The following is a 17,773-nucleotide window of genomic DNA, read 5'->3' as shown; positions in this document are numbered from 1 at the left end:
TCCTCCTCATTGATTACATGATCTACCCTTCTAATCTTTAGCTTTCTCCTGTAGAACCACTTTTCAAAAGCTTCTATTTTCTTCCTGTCTGAAATGTTTTTCGTCCACATCTCAGTTCCATACAAGGCTACACTTCATATAAATACCCTCAGAAAAGACTTCCTAACGCTGAAGTCCATATCCGATGTTAATAAATTTCTTTTCTTCAGAAACGATTTTATTACATTGCCATTATACGTTTTATATCATTTCTGCTTCGGCCATCATCATCAATTTTGCTGCCCAAATATCAAACTCATCTACTAGTTTAAGTGTCTCGTTTCCTAACCTAATTCCCTCAGCATGGCCTGATTTCATTTGACTACATTCTATTATCCTTGTTATGCTTTTGTTGACGTTAATTTTTATCCTATAAAAACCCTCTCCATTCCGTTCAACTACTCTTCCAAGTCTTATGCTGTCTCTGACAGAATTAGAACATCATCGGCAAATCTGAGAGATTTTTTTTGTTCTCCCTGAATTTTAATTCCTACTCCAAATATTTCTTTGGTTAGCTTTATTGCTTGGTCACTGTATAGATTGAATAACATCAGGGATAGCCTACAAACTCGTCTCACTCCTTTCTCAACCTGTGTTTCTATTTCATGCCCCATGACTCTTATAACAGTCGTCTGGTTCCTGTACAAGTTGTGAATAGCCTTTCGCTCTATGTAGCTTACACAAGCTACATTCAGAATTTCAAAGAGTATATGCCAGTCGACGTTTCTTCAAATTTCTTCAATTTTATCTCCTAAGATATACGTAGGGTCAGTGTCCCCTCCCGTTTGCCCACATTTCTCTGGAATCAATCTGTCTTCCCCGAGGTCGGCTTCCACCAGATTTTTCCATTTCTCAGTAAATAATTCGTGTTCCTGGTAGTACATTGTAACCATTACTTGTAGTTCGGTAATATGCACACCTGTCAGCTTCTGCTTTATGTGGAATTGGGATTACAACATTCTTCTTGAATTGTCGGAGTACTTCGCCTGTCTCATACATATTGCACACCAGGTGGAATAGTTTTGTCTTCACTTGCTCACTCAAAGATATCAGTAGTTCACATCAGTAGTTCTGAGGGAATTTCGTGAATTATTTTTCACTTAGCTCGTTCAGTTCTCTGTCAAGTTCTTCTTGCATTATCATATCTCCTGTCCCATATTCATCTACATTGCCTTCCCTTTTTATAATGTTGCCTTCAACTTCTTTTCCACCTGCTCTTTTCCTGAAGGACAGCTCTTTCTGTATGTGTTTGTGCAGGCTAAGTTTTTTCAACTATTCCTGCGTTTTCTACATGTGTGTTTTAGTACCCTAACGTTTGTATGTTTCCTCTTTGGGTCTGGAGCATTGACGCGTTTGTGTTACTGCCTAACTCACTGCCGAAGCAGGTTGAAATTCCTTTCCCTTGTATAGTTCGTCTATATACTCGTTCCATCTTTCAGCTTTCCCTTCTTTGCTTAGTATTAGGTTTCCAGATGAGATCGTGATATTGACATAGATCCTTTCATTTTCTCCAAAAGTCTCTTTAATTTCCTGTAGGTGGTATCTATGATTCCCCTATTTGTATATGCCTCTACAGCGTTACATTTACCCTCTAAGCATTCCTGCTTAGCCATTTTATACTCCCTGTCAGTCTCTTTCAGACATTTCTAGACCCTTACGCCTGCTTCGTTTTCTGTACTTCAATATTTTCTCTTTTAATTCCAATATCTCCTATAATACTCAAGATTTCTACCAAGCCTTGTCCTTTTACCTTACTTCATTATTTCATCTCTCATCTTTCAAACCACTCCTTCGTCTTCTACTGTATTCCTTTTCTCTATTTCAGTCAAAAGCTGCCTAATGCTCCTTCTGAGTCTCTCAACAACGTGCGGTTCTTTCAACTTCTCCAGGCCCCATCTCCTTAATTTCCTATCTTTTTGTAGTTTCTTCAGTTTTAATCTACAGTTCTACTGGGTAGTTATAAATAACGTGCAGCTACTTACAGAGGTCCAGTGCGGACTGTAGTTATCGTCTGGCAACGAAACTTGATAGGTATTCTAATGCCTTAATGTGGAATCGATTTACGCTGGAAAGTAATTAGTTAAAATTTTGGCCACGAGATGCAAATCTGGCACTGTAAATGCAAGAAAGAAGTATAGAAAATTCTCCGTACGTAATGGGTTAGGAACAGGATATGGGCAGAAAAAGGTCAAACAACTGAGAAATGGATAATTTTGATTTTATTATTAACCACCGCTTACGTAGTTCGTTCAATATGAGCACTGGAGATATCGACGAGATGCTGCGTCGGTACAACGACGTGATTAACAGTTTCTCACAGCAGTTCTGCAGGAATCTAACCAATATCTTCCTGTATACTAGCCTTGAGATCAGGTTTCACCTAGGGGGCGCTGCTGTCGCATTGTAATCCTGGAAGGAGGTCGGGCAGCGTGCGATTGGCGGACCTTTTCTCACAGCCTTCTCTTTTCTGTCGTTCCCGACTGGCGTGCCGGAGCTGACTTTACACCGTACAAAACTGATCTTCCAATGCACCCCCACTCCCACTCTCAGCCCCCACTGGTCAGAATTTCTAGTATGTTGTTCATGGCACTCCCTCCTACCAATGTACAAAAATTTGCGATTCCGCAAGTTATTTTCCACTTACGATCTTTCTTTGTCTTACTTGACTGGCCTTATTACGACACCAGCTTAGTCGAGCACTTACAAATAGTAAAATTAATGTTTGTGTAAATTTTACCTAACAATTTTGTGATTTATAACAGCATAAAATAAACAATTACATCGTTGTTTTCGTTAAACCTTCTGACTATAAAACTACTGCGCTTATTTTAAAAAAAAAAGTTTATTGACACAATACAATAATAATTATACAAAATAACCCAGAACCTAAACTAATTAGTGGGCCTTATAATTAATACAGCAACTTCAGCTTTATACTTTAGTTAGCGGCTATTACTACTGCTATGGACAAGGTAAATGCAAATCTATTAGTCTACTCCACAAAATACAGTCTAATTCTGTAGCGTTACAAGTCTGCCAGAAGTATTACAAACTTACTATTTCTGCTTGCCCACCGAGATAATCCCAGTGGGCGTGCTCCTGGTACTGGGATAGCCCAAATTACTTTAAGTCGCTGCAGTCTCTATCGTGTTAGCATTGTTAGTTAATATCTGCATTCTAATCTATACTGCTAATACCTAATAGCTAAATGGAAGTGCTGTATCGGGTTAATATTTTTTACACACCTGCCTCCCTGATCCCGGATCGCGGAGGAACGCGGTCGTAACGGCGATCGGCCATTCCGCGCCCGGCTGCATTGGGCAGGTGCATCTCAGTCTTAATCAGTTTTTATTCGTTGCAGATTACGTTCCTTAATGAACTCCCTCAGGTTCTTCTGTCATACCTCGTTTGCCAAGGTGTTGAGGATTTGATAGGTATCGGCACGTCGTTGCAGGGAATAGGTGTCTCGGTTCCGTAGTTGGTGAAGTAGTTCGGTTGCCACGTCGCCGTATACTGGACACTCATAAATGACGTTGACAGGTATGCCGTCTTCAGCGTCACATTCACACGTGGGTGTAGCCCGATTCCCAAATCGACATAAGGATGTCGGATGTGGACCATGCCCAGTAAGGAAGTGCAGCAGACCCCTACTCGGCTCAAAGTAAAGCATCTGTAGTCTCTCCCTAACATCAGGCAACAGTTGAAGGGTCCTCCGCCCCGTTTCCTCGTTCTCCCATAGCTCCTGCCATGATGCCTCCCTACTTCTTCTAATTGCAAATTTGTCGCTTACCTGCACCCCCGTAATCTCCCGGTCTTTTCAATTTTCCCTTTGGTTATCCAACACCATGCTGCCTGTTCTCGTATCCTGATATCTAATAGACATAGCCCCATTGACAGGAGTTGTTCGGTACACCCCGACACAGCGTAACAGCATATTCCGCTGCAACCTTCTTACAGCCATGGCAGGAATCACCCCCGTGAGCCTGTGTGCCCAGACCCCAGCCCTGTATCCTACTATTGACGTTAAAGTGCTGTTATGGTAGAGTTTAATGAGATTGGGCGGCAGACGGAATCTTTTGTGGCCATTGTTGATGAGATTATTTTAGACTTCCAAAGCTCGTTGGGTTATGCTATCTATATGATATGTGTAAATCGATTTTACATCTATTAGGACTCCTAGACATCTACCTCGTGACGCCGAAGAACTGATCTCTCAATTCTTACAGTGGGATTCCTAATTAGACTACCTTTTAGCAGTAAGTACTTTGATTTGTGTGGTGCAACCTTCATTTTCGATTTTTGGCACCATTCAGCGAGGGATGTCATGGTTCGTTCTACTTTTGTTTCTAAGTCCTTGCGGCTACGCCCGCCGACCAGCAGGAGGAGGTCGCCTGCGTAGGCTATCACGTCTAGCACGTCCTCACTGAGCTGTAATTTTTCTAGCAATGGTTCGATGTTCACATCCCAAAAGAGTGGGGCCAGGACAGATACCTGAAGGCACCCTTTCGTGAATGTTTTACTTATTTTTTCGCTTGGTGATGATAACCAGAACTCCCTGTCCTCACAATCGCTCCTCAGACAGCCATAGAGGGGCCCTGGGCACTCCTCATGCAAGCGGGACAAGAGCGAGGGCCACCACAGGTTGTCAAAGGCGCCACTGATATCCACCACGTTGCCCACCACGTACTTGTGCGGGGCTGAGCTGCAGACCTCGGCCGCCGGGGCAATTGCGTCAGACGCTGATCTGCCTGTCGCTCATCCTACACAGTATCCTGTGTGCCGTCAGTCTGTCAGCCAATAGCCTCTCCAATATTTTCCCCAAGATATCCAGGAGGCATATTGGCTTGTAGGACTTGGCTTCCATTGGATCCTTGTCTTTCCCTTTCTTTATAATAACAGCATTTGCCTTTTTCCAAGTTTTCGGAAATTTGCCAAGCCTTAGGGACTCGTTGTAAAGCCCTTTAAGAGGTGCAATTAGCTGAGGGCGAGGAACTGCACCACTTCCGCTACTATGCCGTCTGGCCCTGGAGTCTTCCCCTTTTTTAGAGATTTGATATGTGCCGCCACTTCTTTCTCCGAGTAGGGGTACACCACAATGTTGTTGGTGTATTCATCAAGATCATCCCTGCGGATCTGACGCTGCATTTCGGTGTCCTCGTTTTCTTTATAATCTGGCAGCAGAGTTTTAAGGAGGATCAAAGCAGTCTCCTGCCAGGACTCCGTCACTCGGCCGCCATCTCTGATGGTCGAAAGAACCGCGTGAGATCTTATTTCTTCCCTGACCATTTCATAGGGAACTCCCCAAGGGTCAGTAGTAAGCTGATGCAGCACATATGTTTCCCAACTTTTTATCCTTACCTCCTTTAGTTCTTTCTGGAAGACATCTTTGACTTCTCGATATCTCTGTAGCCAGAACCGTTTTTCTCGCCAGAAGACAAAAAAAGGTTCAAATGGCTCTGAGCGCTATGGGACTTAACATCTAAGGTCATCAGTCCCCTAGAACTTAGAACTACTTAAACCTAACTAACCTAAGGACATCACACACATCCATGCCCGAGGCAGGATTCGAAACTGCAACCGTAGCAGTCACGCGGTTCCGGACTGAAGCGCCTAGAACAGCTCGGCCACCGCGGCCGGCGCCAGAAGACACTTCGTTGGTAAGTACCTCCTCGCCCTTCTTACAGACTGACGAATACGTTCAAGGTCGGCAGTCCATGGAGATGGGGGAGGCCGCAACGGCTCTGCTTCTGGCTGGTGCGGCAGGTTTCACCGCTCTGACTATTGACCTTACCAGCTCTTCGGCATATCTATCCACGTCTTCGTCACCTTCGGTCAATGGAGGAATATCACACTCTCGAGCTAGGCATTCCAAATCTGCTCTACTGAAGTTACGTTGAACCTCCAACCCCATGTCCCAGCGGCACTCCTCATCACTTCGGCTGAACACGATCAGATTGTGGTTGTTACTTGATCTAGGACTCTCCACTTCTTAATGTTGCTGACTATTGGCATCTATGTTCGTTCCAATTCCGCCTCCATCTCTATAGGTGGCGGAATTCCCCGGTCTATTTGCAACAACTAGAAGCGAGGCCGTTATTAGCTCTTCAGCTTTCTCCCCATTTGCATCTCTAGTGACGCTGAATCATAGAGGGGATTTATCGCTCTTATAGGAAGCTATGATGATCTTTTGCCCTCGCAACGCCGTGGTGACTCGTGTGAGGTGACCCAAGTAATCTTCAAAGTTAGCTCCAAATTCGAAGCACATGTTGACGATGTAAACTAGCCCCACAGGTGACTGTAGTTCCACGACGTTGCAGTGCCTATCTAATAGTTGTGTTAGGGTAGAGCCTTGTTTTCTACAATTAGAGCTGCCTTTGGCTCTTCCCTGGTGTACATTACCTGCTAAGTGGCAGTCATAAAGAAAATTTGCCCAGCTTGGGAGTATGGCTGCTGCAGGCAGATTACATCCAGCCTCCACTCCTCCTCTACCCTTCGCAGCCCCTGCATCACCAAACGACTGTTGTGCGTATTTATCTGTCCGATGTTTATTTCATGATACGTTATGGAAAATAAGTGTGCACATTACAATGTGGCCAGGTCTTTTTCCAATATAGCGCAATGAGCCTATTTACTAACACAGATTGTATGTAGATTTCATCTAGGTCAAACCTTTCATCTCTTCTTTCGAAAACATTTTTAAATAAGTCACGCAGGGCTCCGAAGTCAGTGGGGAGATTCGTCGTCTTTAGCTGTATTCTGTCCACAGCCTCCATTGTCGAAAAGATAACTTTTCTGCCAAATTTAAGTCCTACACGAACGACGTGACTTAGTGCAGTTGTCAGGGCATCCGGCTGCTCCAAGCGCGACAGCTGCGTGGCATACTCTAAATTGGGATACACCCTTCTTGAGTCTGCACCCGTAGCTCTTATTTTCTGCGCTTCCTGTAGGGGTATCGTGCTGGTTACTGTATTAGCCTGAATTATTTTGTGTGACTGTTCCTCTTGCACAGGTATAGTGTTGTTAGTTGTGCTGGCACGCGTGCGGTTATCTAAGACTTCGCTGCCCTGAATTATTATTGGCTGGCCCACTGCCACTGGTCGCCCCACATGTCTATACATTTCCTCTGTTCGGGTGTGCCCCCGGTTGAGAGGGGAGGAGACACCTGGAGGAGCCTAAGCCACTGGCTCAATCTGAATGCATACGTCAACCATCGTTATTCTTCGCGCTCTCATGTCTGACAAAGACTTCGGAAAGTCTTCGAATTTGCATGCTCTCTCACAATATCTCCTCCTCTTAATCGGGGACTTCCTTTTCTTGACTATCCTGGTCACAATGACAGCTTCACCCATAATCGATTCGAGATACCAAAAGCTTTTCCAGCTTTTTGTATGTTGGGCAGTTTCTACCAGTGGCACTACAGGGCTTTTTGCCTCTGCATGGAATACAGATGCTTAGTTTTTTGCAGTCTTTTCTTACATGATCCTCAGCTCCGCTCTTAGAGCACGCCGGCTTCCTGCTGTAGTGTTTGTGAACATGATCTATGTCCCAACAGTTATGGCAATGAGATGCCACGAGGTAATCTTTAGCGTTTATAGCGTGGAAGCCTATGTATACCTTACCCATAGTCGTTAGTTTCTTCCACAGGACACCCGAGACCTCGGCGACGTGACGAACTACATCTCGGTCCCTAGGTCCTGTCGTAAACATTAATTTAAAATGTATCTCGAAAGTGTTAATGTCCATGTCATCTAAATTCTGATTATACAGGGTCTCACACAAGTCCTCATCCTTTAGAGACGTGGAGACATCATATAAGATAACCAATGGGTTACGCTTTCGGGGCCTTGCACAGCTTTTGATTGGCTAATAATTTATTCTTATCATCTTCGGTCGCAACATCAACTATAACTACGTTCTTTGTTGCTTTGATTCTATTTACATTGATTTTATCACTGGCCAGGTTTACTGTTGTCGCGAAAATTTTCTGCACTTTCTTGACATCTTGGCCGGGCATGGGTATGGATATGGGTATCCGGCCGTTTGGAGACCTTTGCTATTGTGTCGTTGGTCGATTGGGCCTTTGGTGTCGCTTGTGCAGCTACACCAGCCCATGTTTTCACAGGTTGCTTTCTTAACCTATCATTTTGCTTTCCCAACTCTTCAATGCAGCCTTCTAGTTTCGCATTGGCAATTGCCCATGGAGCCAGTTCATTTTTAATGGTCTGGACTGCGGCCTGACTAATTTTTCCATTCTTAATGCTTTGATCAAGGATCTGTGTGATACTTGTATGCTTGTTCATAATATTAACCTCCATTGCCTCACCTAGGCCACTTTTTGGCGAGGGATCGGCTAGCATCGATGCGCACCGAAATCGCTTGTCTCATCTGTAGCCATCATGTATTTTGACAAGCGGAAAAAGTTGGGATCCTCATCACTTGCCCTGGACCAGCTCCATTGGCATGGGGGGGGGGGGGGGGAGGGGGGGGAGGGGAGATTAAGTGCAGCTCGCCCACCGGCCTCGCCCCTAGACCAAGGATAGCTCAAAGCTGGCAGGTTCAGCGCACCAGAGCACTGGTCCCCTTCGGTACCTGGTCACAGCTGATTTCACTCGTCTCGCATCGGCAAGTGCACCCCGCACTCCAGAGAAGCGGATGTACCTCTCGCCCTTCGCCCCCTACTAACCCGAGCTTCCACCTAGCGGCCGGGGATCCACTTCTACTCAGGTGGTAGGGCGGTCACCCAGTCTGGACCATCTAACCTAACCTAACCTGGGCTGTGTTACCACCTCCTGGGCTTGGCGCAACATGCCTCGGAAGACTAGAGGTACTGCGGGGCACATTTTACGACCTAGGACAAGATCCCACAACAGCAAACCAGCAGAGACACAGATGGAGGCGTGCCCCTGCATTCTGGGGAGCAACGGCGCTGGTCAGGGGCGGCACGTCGCAGCCGAGGCCAGCAACACGCCGCACCCACCCTTCATCCACCGCTCGACCCAGCAGGGACAGATGTTGTGTGCCTCTTGCGCAGCTCCCCCTGCGCCCCGCACCCTTGTCTTTCGCCTTGGTCTGGGAGACTTTTAACGTCGTTCAGGACGTGAGGAGCGTCAACAGCCAGGCCGCAGGAGCCCGGGCTCGTCGTTAGACTTACCCTCACCTCACCAACCGACCGCCGCCGCTCAACTCGAGAGAGACAGATGGTGTGTCTCTCGTAACACAGCTTCCCCTGAGCCACGTACGCTTTACTTTTGTCTCGGGTTGAGGGCGTTTAACGTCCTACCATGACGCGAGTTTAACGTCCTTCCTCGACACACGACGAACCTAATCGTACAACGCAACCCAGAGATGTAGAAAGATGTTGGTCCAGCTCTTATGTTGGAAGTTTGACATCAACGAGATTGTGTGGCACTCAAACCCGAGTTACGTTACCTGGAGGGCTTCCACACGTACTGGGGGATCATGACCGACCATGTATCACCCAACGCTTTTGATAATTCACGATGGGCCAGTGCCGACCAGTGATGATTTCACCCAGTTAAGAGTTAGACCTTTAACAAGAATGAAATTTTCACTCTACAGCGGAGTGTGCGCTGATATGAAACTTCCTGGCAGATTAAAACTGTGTGCCGGACCGAGACTCGAACTCTGAACCTTTGCCTTTCGCGGGCAAGTGCTCTACCAACTGAGCTACCCAAGCACGACTCACGCCCCGTCCTCACAGCTTTAATCTGCCAGTAGACCTTTAACGTGAAGCATGGACGGCGCTTCCCGTGTTAGCTTCACCCCATCCAAGGGGACTACTGAGCGCCAGGCCCACGCCAAGGCCGTGGGATAGGACGTTACGGTCCCCGCCCCACTCAGGTTCCTCCAAGCCACAAGAGCGCTTCGGGATAAATCCGAAGATTTCCCGGAATCAGAGGTTCCCCTGGCGGTTTTAACCGAGTTACGGACTGCAATGTACTTCCCCTCCCCCCCCCCCCCCCACCCACGCAGATTGCTTTCCAAGCGAAACTACTGTGCTTGTAAGGTTTAAGCTTAGGTCGAATTGTCAACGTAATTAGTTTTAGCGTAGCGTTTACAAAAATGGCTCTGAGCACTATGGGACTTAACATCTTAGGTCATCAGTCCCCTAGAACTTAGAACTACTTAAACCTAACTAACCTAAGGACATCACACACATCCATGACCGAGGCAGGATTCGAACCTGCGACCGTAGCAGTCCCGCAGTTCCGGACTGCAGCGCCTAGAACCGCAAGACCACCGCGGCCGGCTCGTAACGTTTACAAAACTCGTTTTTCTTTCATTACCTTCGCGGGAACGTTTAAACTAATAAAGTTAAAGGAATAGCTGTCTATGATGACGACATAGTAGCCCAATCAACCGAGACCAAAAAAGGTCGAATATCGGCAATAGTACGCGCAGGAGGGAGTGCCGCGAAGCACATAGTAGAAAATCCTGACTAGTGAGGGATGAATTTTGGGGTGGAGATGCGTATGAAGATCACTTTTATAATTTTTTCTTGAAGAACTCGAAAACCATGGCTTCCAGCGAAAACGAATCCCAGTACAAAATTTAACTCCATTAAATTTCCTTCAAAAAATCCTATTTATTTTTTCTCCAGGACTAATAATTTGCGAATAGCGAGTGAGAGAATATGAAAATTTGGTGCGTTGTCTTTGAAGGCTACATATAGAACTGCGGGTTGCATAAAACGATATTGGTAGGGGCAGCTGAATCACCCTGGATACGGAGTGTGGATGACGCCATTCCTACCCGCTTTGTGCGGTTGTTCTGAATCACTAATCATTAGCATATCCACGCATATGGAACATATCTTGCTAATCTTGCAGTCATTGCATGCCGCCTGCATGGTGTTATTATTTTAATGGTCAACAGCCTAGTATGACAAATGCCCACTTCCAAACTTGATGTTGTCAGTTGTCTCCTCAGTGGTCAAATTTATCTGCACTACAGGTAAAATGTACAATGCAATTAGCTAGACGATGTTAATTGAGTTTTGTCCCATCAAGCTTATCTGCACTAAAGGTAAAGTGTAATTAGCAACATGATTTTAGGTGACTTTTGTCCCATTAACACGTATTCTTTCTTTCCTCAGTTAGTAGGCCTGAAAAATTCTTCTAGAGCAGTTAGCGATGTGGAATATTGAATGAAATTCTCATTCTGCTGCGGAGTGTGCGCTGATATGAAAACTCCTGTCAGATTAAAACTGTGTGTCGGACCGAGACTCGAACTACGGACCATTGCCTTTCGCGGGCAAGTGCTCTACCATCTGAGATGGAATCTTCTTACCTCTCCTATGGCTTTATTGATTTTTTTACTATCCTTATGAATTTTAATGAAAACTGAAGCAGTGCTGTATACATTCTTCAGTACAGTAGCATATGATGAATCAATATATCAGTATATTCTTAGAATGGATTTAGTTGTAATTATGTCAAAAATGTCTTAAAAGTCTGTTAAAAATGAGTAACGTGGTACTCAGTATTCAGATGTCTGAACTTAAAACAAATTGACAGCTTTTTATCAGACAATAAGAAATTTATGTACGATGTAAGGGTGGTAAATCATCTGCGGCTTTCAAATGATCGTATAATGGTAACACCCAGAATAAAGTTAGTGAACTGCTTATAGATGTTGACTCTGAAATTATTGGTATATCTGAACACTTCTTAAATAAGGAGATAATTCAGAGGCTTCCTTTACCAGGATACAGGTTGGCTGGCAGCTTTTCTAGGAGCTCTTTGCGGTGTGGGGGAGTGGCCATGTATGTGAAAAACGGTATCCCATTTGAGTCAATTGATGTTTCAAAGTACTGCACCGAAAAGGTGTTTGAATGTTGTGCAGGTGTGGTTAAATTTAGTGGAGCTAAACTTCTTACTGTTGTTATTTATAGATCCCCAGACTCCGATTTCACAACATTTTTGCTAAAGCTAGAGGAGGTTCTTGGTTCACTTTATAGGAAATACAAAAAGTTAGTTATATGTGGTGACTTCAATATTAATTGTATAAGTGATTGTGCAAGGAAAAGGATGCTGGTAGACCTCCTTAATTCATATAATCTTATGCAAACCGTATTCTTTCCAACGAGAGTGCAAGGGAACAGTAGAACAACCATAGACAATATTTTTGTTCATTCGTCATTATTAGAAGGGCATTCTGTTAGCAAAAAGGTGAATGGCCTTTCAGATCATGATGCACAAATTTTAAGTCTAAAAGTTTTTTGTGCTGCAACACATGTTAAATATAGTTACCAACGTTTTAGGAAAGCTGATCCAGTTGCTGTACAGACTTTTGTAAACCTTATCAAGGAACAAGAGTGGCAAGATGTTTATAGTGCTGATACAGTAGACGATAAATATAATGCTTTCCTCAAGACTTTTCTCGTGCTCTTTGAAAGTTGCTTTCCGTTAGAACGTTCAAAACAGGGTACTAGCACAAACAGGCAGCCTGGGTGGCTGACTAAAGGGATAAGAATATCTTGTAGAACAAAGTGGCAATTATATCAAAACGTTAGAATCAGTCAAAATCTAAATGCAGCAGCCCATTACAAACAGTATTGTAAGGTGCTTAAAAAAGTTATTAGGAAGGCAAAAAGTATGTGGTATGCAGATAGAATAGCTAAGTCTCAGGATAAAATTAAAACCATATGGTCAGTCGTAAAGGAAGTGGCTGGTCTGCAGAGACAGGTCGAGAATATAGAATCAGTGCGTAGTGGGGATGTCCGTGTTACTGATAAGTCGCATATATGTACAGTACTTAATAATCACTTTCTGAATATAGCAGGTGAACTAAATAGAAACCTAGTCCCAACAGGGAATCATATAGCGCTCTTAGAAAAAAGTGTTCCGAGACTGTTACCTGAAATGCTCCTCCATGATACTGACAAGAGGGAGATTGAGTTAATAATTAAATCACTAAAGACCAAGAACTCTCATGGATATGACGGGGTATCTAGCAGAATACTGAAGTATTGTTCCACGTATGTTAGCTCAGTACTTAGCCATATCTGTAACTTTTCCTTTAGGAGTGGTCGGTTTCCTGACCGATTAAAGTACTCGGTAGTGAAGCCACTTTATAAAAAGGGAGACAGGGATAATGTTGACAATTATAGACCTATTTCTATGCCATCAGTGTTTGCTAAAGTTATTGAGAGGGTTGTATATACAAGGTTACTGCAGCATTTAAATTCACATAATTTGCTGTCAAATGTACAGTTTGGTTTTAGAAACGGTTTAACAACTGAAAATGCTATAGTCTCTTTTCTCTGTGAGGTTTTGGACGGATTAAATAAAAGGTTGCGAACGTTAGGTGTTTTCTTTGATTTAACGAAGGCTTTTGACTGTGTTGACCACAAAATATTACTGCAGAAGTTGGAACATTATGGAGTAAGGGGAGTAGCTTACAACTGGTTCGCCTCCTACTTTAAGAACAGAAAGCAGAAGGTAATCCTCCGCAATATTGAGAGTGGTAATGATGTTCAGTCCCAATGGGGCACTGTTAAATGGGGCGTTCCCCAAGGGTTGGTGCTGGGGCCACTGCTGTTCCTTATTTATGTAAATGATATGCCTTCTAGTATCACAGGTGATTCAAAAATATTTCTGTTTGCTGATGACACCACCTTGGTAGTGAAAGATCTTGTGTGTAATATTGAAACATTATCAAATAATGTAGTTCATGATATAAGTTCGTGGCTTGTGGAAAATAATTTGATGCTAAATCACAGTAAGACTCAGTTTTTACAGTTTCTAACCCACAATTCAACAAGAACTGACATTTTAATCAGACAGGATGGGCATGTTATAAGCGAGACGGAACAGTTCAAGTTCCTAGGCGTACAGATAGATAGTAAGCTGTTGTGGAAAGCCCATGTTCAGGATCTTGTTCAGAAACTAAATGCCGCTTTATTTACCATTAGAACAGTATCTGAAATAAGTGACATTTCAACACGAAAAGTAGTATACTTCGCATATTTTCATACGCTTATGTCATATGGTATTATTTTTTGGGGTAATTCTTCTGATTCAAAAAGGGTATTTTTGGCTCAAAAACGGGCTGTTCGAGCTATGTATGGTGTAAGTTCGAAAACCTCTTGTCGACCCCTATTCAATAGTCTGGGAATTTTGACATTGCCCTCACAGTATGTATTTTCTTTAATGTCGTTTGTTGTTAGCAATATTAGCTTATTCCCGAGAGTTAGCAGCTTTCACTCAGTTAATACTCGGCAGAAATCAAATCTGCATGTGGAATGCACTTCCTTGACTCTTGTGCAGAAAGGAGTGCAGTATTCTGCTGCATCCATTTTCAATAAGCTACCACAAGAACTCAAAAATCTTAGCAGTAGCCCAAACACTTTTAAGTCTAAACTGAAGAGTTTCCTCATGGTTCACTCCTTCTATTCTGTCGAGGAGCTCCTGGAAGAGATACAAAATTAAGCAAATTCCAGTGTACATTTTTGATTTCTTTATTTAAACTAACGACTTGTCGCCTGAATATGTTTCTTATATTTCATTTTATCTGTTTCTACAATCGTGTTATAATTTCATGTATTGACTCGTTCCATGACCATGGAGACTTCTCCTAAATGTGGTCCCACGGAACAATAAATAAATAAATAAATAAACAATCCTAGAAAGAAATGTAATGATCAGACAGAAAAGAAAGAATGTGGGCCGGCCGGAGTGGCCGAGTGGTTCTAGGCACTACAGTGTGGAACCGCGCGACCGCTACGGTCGCAGGTTCAAATCCTGCCTGGGGCATGGATGTGTGTGATGTCCTTAGGTTAGTTGGGTTTAAGTAGTTCTAGGTTCTAGGGGACTGATGACCTCAGAAGTTAAATCCCTTAGTGCTCAAAGCCATTTGAATCATTTTTTGAAGAATGTGGAATCCGAGAACGTATTTAAAAATGGGGAAGTATGCCAGATCAAATTAAGCAACAAATCCAGCATCATCGAAAACAAAGATTATAGAGGCATAGATAAAATTATTTAACAAAGGTAGTTAGATAAAGGTAGAAAAACGTTGGTATGAAAAAGTAAATGAAAAGAAAATCTCAGTTAACCACAGCAACTATTACAGAGAAAGCGAAAATTTCAAGCCAACAATAGAATGAACATAATAGAATACACAGAATACATAAAAACAGTACGTTTATGGCATCGAGAGAAGGTAAGAAGAATCAATGAAATTGTTGTAAGAGAGTTGAAAGCAATAATAATATTTCAGTAACGACAGCATATCCCGCCAGGCCTGTTACTGAATTTATTTTTTTACGATTGCTATTTCGGCGTGTGAGCCACTCTCACTATGGAGTGCGGCAATGCATATTCATTACTGCTAAGAGGACACCGCCCTCGAGTCAACCATATTTACATATTTCATCTCATATGCAAAAAAATAAGAGTATTAAGAAAACATGGGAGTACACGAGGGGAAGGGGGCAGGGAGCGGAAATTGCTTCCCCACCCTTCACGCCCTCGGAATATGGACCACAGATTTGTTATTCATAAGAGAATCCTCACACACTTCTAGGAATAGCGTAGGATTTGGCCAAGCAGCAGGTTTGGGCACTTCTGCCATAATGTGGACGATCATAATGGGAAATGACGTGGCTTTAGTCTTAGCTGTAGAACTTTTTTGTTTGCTTGTCACACTGTTCACGGTAAATTACGGCTTTTTCTTTCCACAGTAGCTTTTTTGCACCAACCCAAACGTAAGGCAAGTGACAGAACAGAACAGCGCTGACATAATCATTTTCCTGTCTATTCATCGTACCCGATGCTGTATAGACTCGCAGTGTGGAAACTGCTCAGTTTAAGACGGCAGGTCGTTGGACTGGACCAGAAAAAACGAGCTCGTCTTGTATAGTAGGTTTGCTAGTTTCAATCACAAAATCTTTGCGGAAAATCACCAGTCGTTTCTAAAGTAAGGTCTTGTTTTCTGAAACATTAATTCACAAGTTTTTTCTACCTGATAATCTATGGTATGCGCGACATGGTTGAGTTTCTACGGAAGCTTCAATATTTCTAGGTTTTCGTTGAAAACTTGCTGTAGATTACTTATTGTAATTCTCCTGATTTTGGAAGAGTATGATGTTATTTTCTATGGTTTATGCAGCCATTTATGCAGGTCGTGGTGGAGGTCTCATCATGCCCTCTCACTTGAGTGAAAAAAGTACTCCATATCTTCGCTAACCCTTTTCCAAGGTCTGTAAGTGAGCTGGATACAACTATGTGAACAAAAGAAACTCTTTTTCGAGTAAATCTGTAGTGTATACATCCTGTAAGAAGACTGATGCGAGTAGCTGCACTGTAAAGTTATTACAGACTGATAGAAGTTATCTTTGTTGGTGCCGATTTGCAAACTCATTTGAGCTGAGCTAAATTTTTTTTGTCTAATATATATATATGTTTTAGAATTATCATTCACTTTTATGTATTACTGCTACCCATTTTAAGTAAGACTTATTACAATCCTGGAAATGGAAGAAAGAACACATTGACACCGGTGTGTCAGACCCACCATACTTGCTCCGGACACTGCGAGAGGGCTGTACAAGCAATGATCACACGCACGGCACAGCGGACACACCAGGAACCGCGGTGTTGGCCGTCGAATGGCGCTAGCTGCGCAGCATTTGTGCACCGCCGCCGTCAGTGTCAGCCAGTTTGCCGTGGCATACGGAGCTCCATCGCAGTCTTTAACACTGGTAGCATGCCGCGACAGCGTGGACGTGAACCGTATGTGCAGTTGACGGACTTTGAGCGAGGGCGTGTAGTGTGCATGCGGGAGGCTGGGTGGACGTACCGCCGAATTGCTCAACACGTGGGGCGTGAGGTCTCCACAGTACATCGATGTTGTCGCCAGTGGTCGGCGGAAGGTGCACGTGCCCGTCGACCTGGGACCGGACCGCAGCGACGCACGGATGCACGCCAAGACCGTAGGATCCTACGCAGTGCCGTAGGGGACCGCACCGCCACTTCCCAGCAAATTAGGGACACTGTTGCTCCTGGGGTATCGGCGAGGACCATTCGCAACCGTCTCCATGAAGCTGGGCTACGGTCCCGCACACCGTTAGGCCGTCTTCGGCTCACGCCCCAACATCGTGCAGCCCGCCTCCAGTGGTGTCGCGACAGGCGTGAATGGAGGGACGAATGGAGACGTGTCGTCTTCAGCGATGAGAGTCGCTTCTGCCTTCGTGCCAATGATGGTCGTATGCGTGTTTGGCGCCGTGCAGGTGAGCGCCACAATCAGGACTGCATACGACCGAGGCACACAGGGCCAACACCCGGCATCATGGTGTGGGGAGCGATCTCCTACACTGGCCGTACACCACTGGTGATCGTCGAGGGGACACTGAATAGTGCACGGTACATCCAAACCGTCATCGAACCCATCGTTCTACCAATCCTAGACCGGCAAGGGAACTTGCTGTTCCAACAGGACAATGCACGTCCGCATGTATCCCGTGCCACCCAACGTGCTCTAGAAGGTGTAAGTCAACTACCCTGGCCAGCAAGATCTCCGGATCTGTCCCCCATTGAGCATGTTTGGGACTGGATGAAGCGTCGTCTCACGCGGTCTGCACGTCCAGCACGAACGCTGGTCCAACTGAGGCGCCAGGTGGAAATGGCATGGCAAGCCGTTCCACAGGACTACATCCAGCATCTCTACGATCGTCTCCATGGGAGAATAGCAGCCTGCATTGCTGCGAAAG

The sequence above is a fragment of the Schistocerca piceifrons genome, chromosome 7 (genome assembly GCF_021461385.2).
Source record: "Schistocerca piceifrons isolate TAMUIC-IGC-003096 chromosome 7, iqSchPice1.1, whole genome shotgun sequence".
NCBI classification, from domain to species: Eukaryota; Metazoa; Arthropoda; class Insecta; order Orthoptera; family Acrididae; genus Schistocerca; species Schistocerca piceifrons.
Note: the sequence above shows the minus strand (reverse complement) of the source record.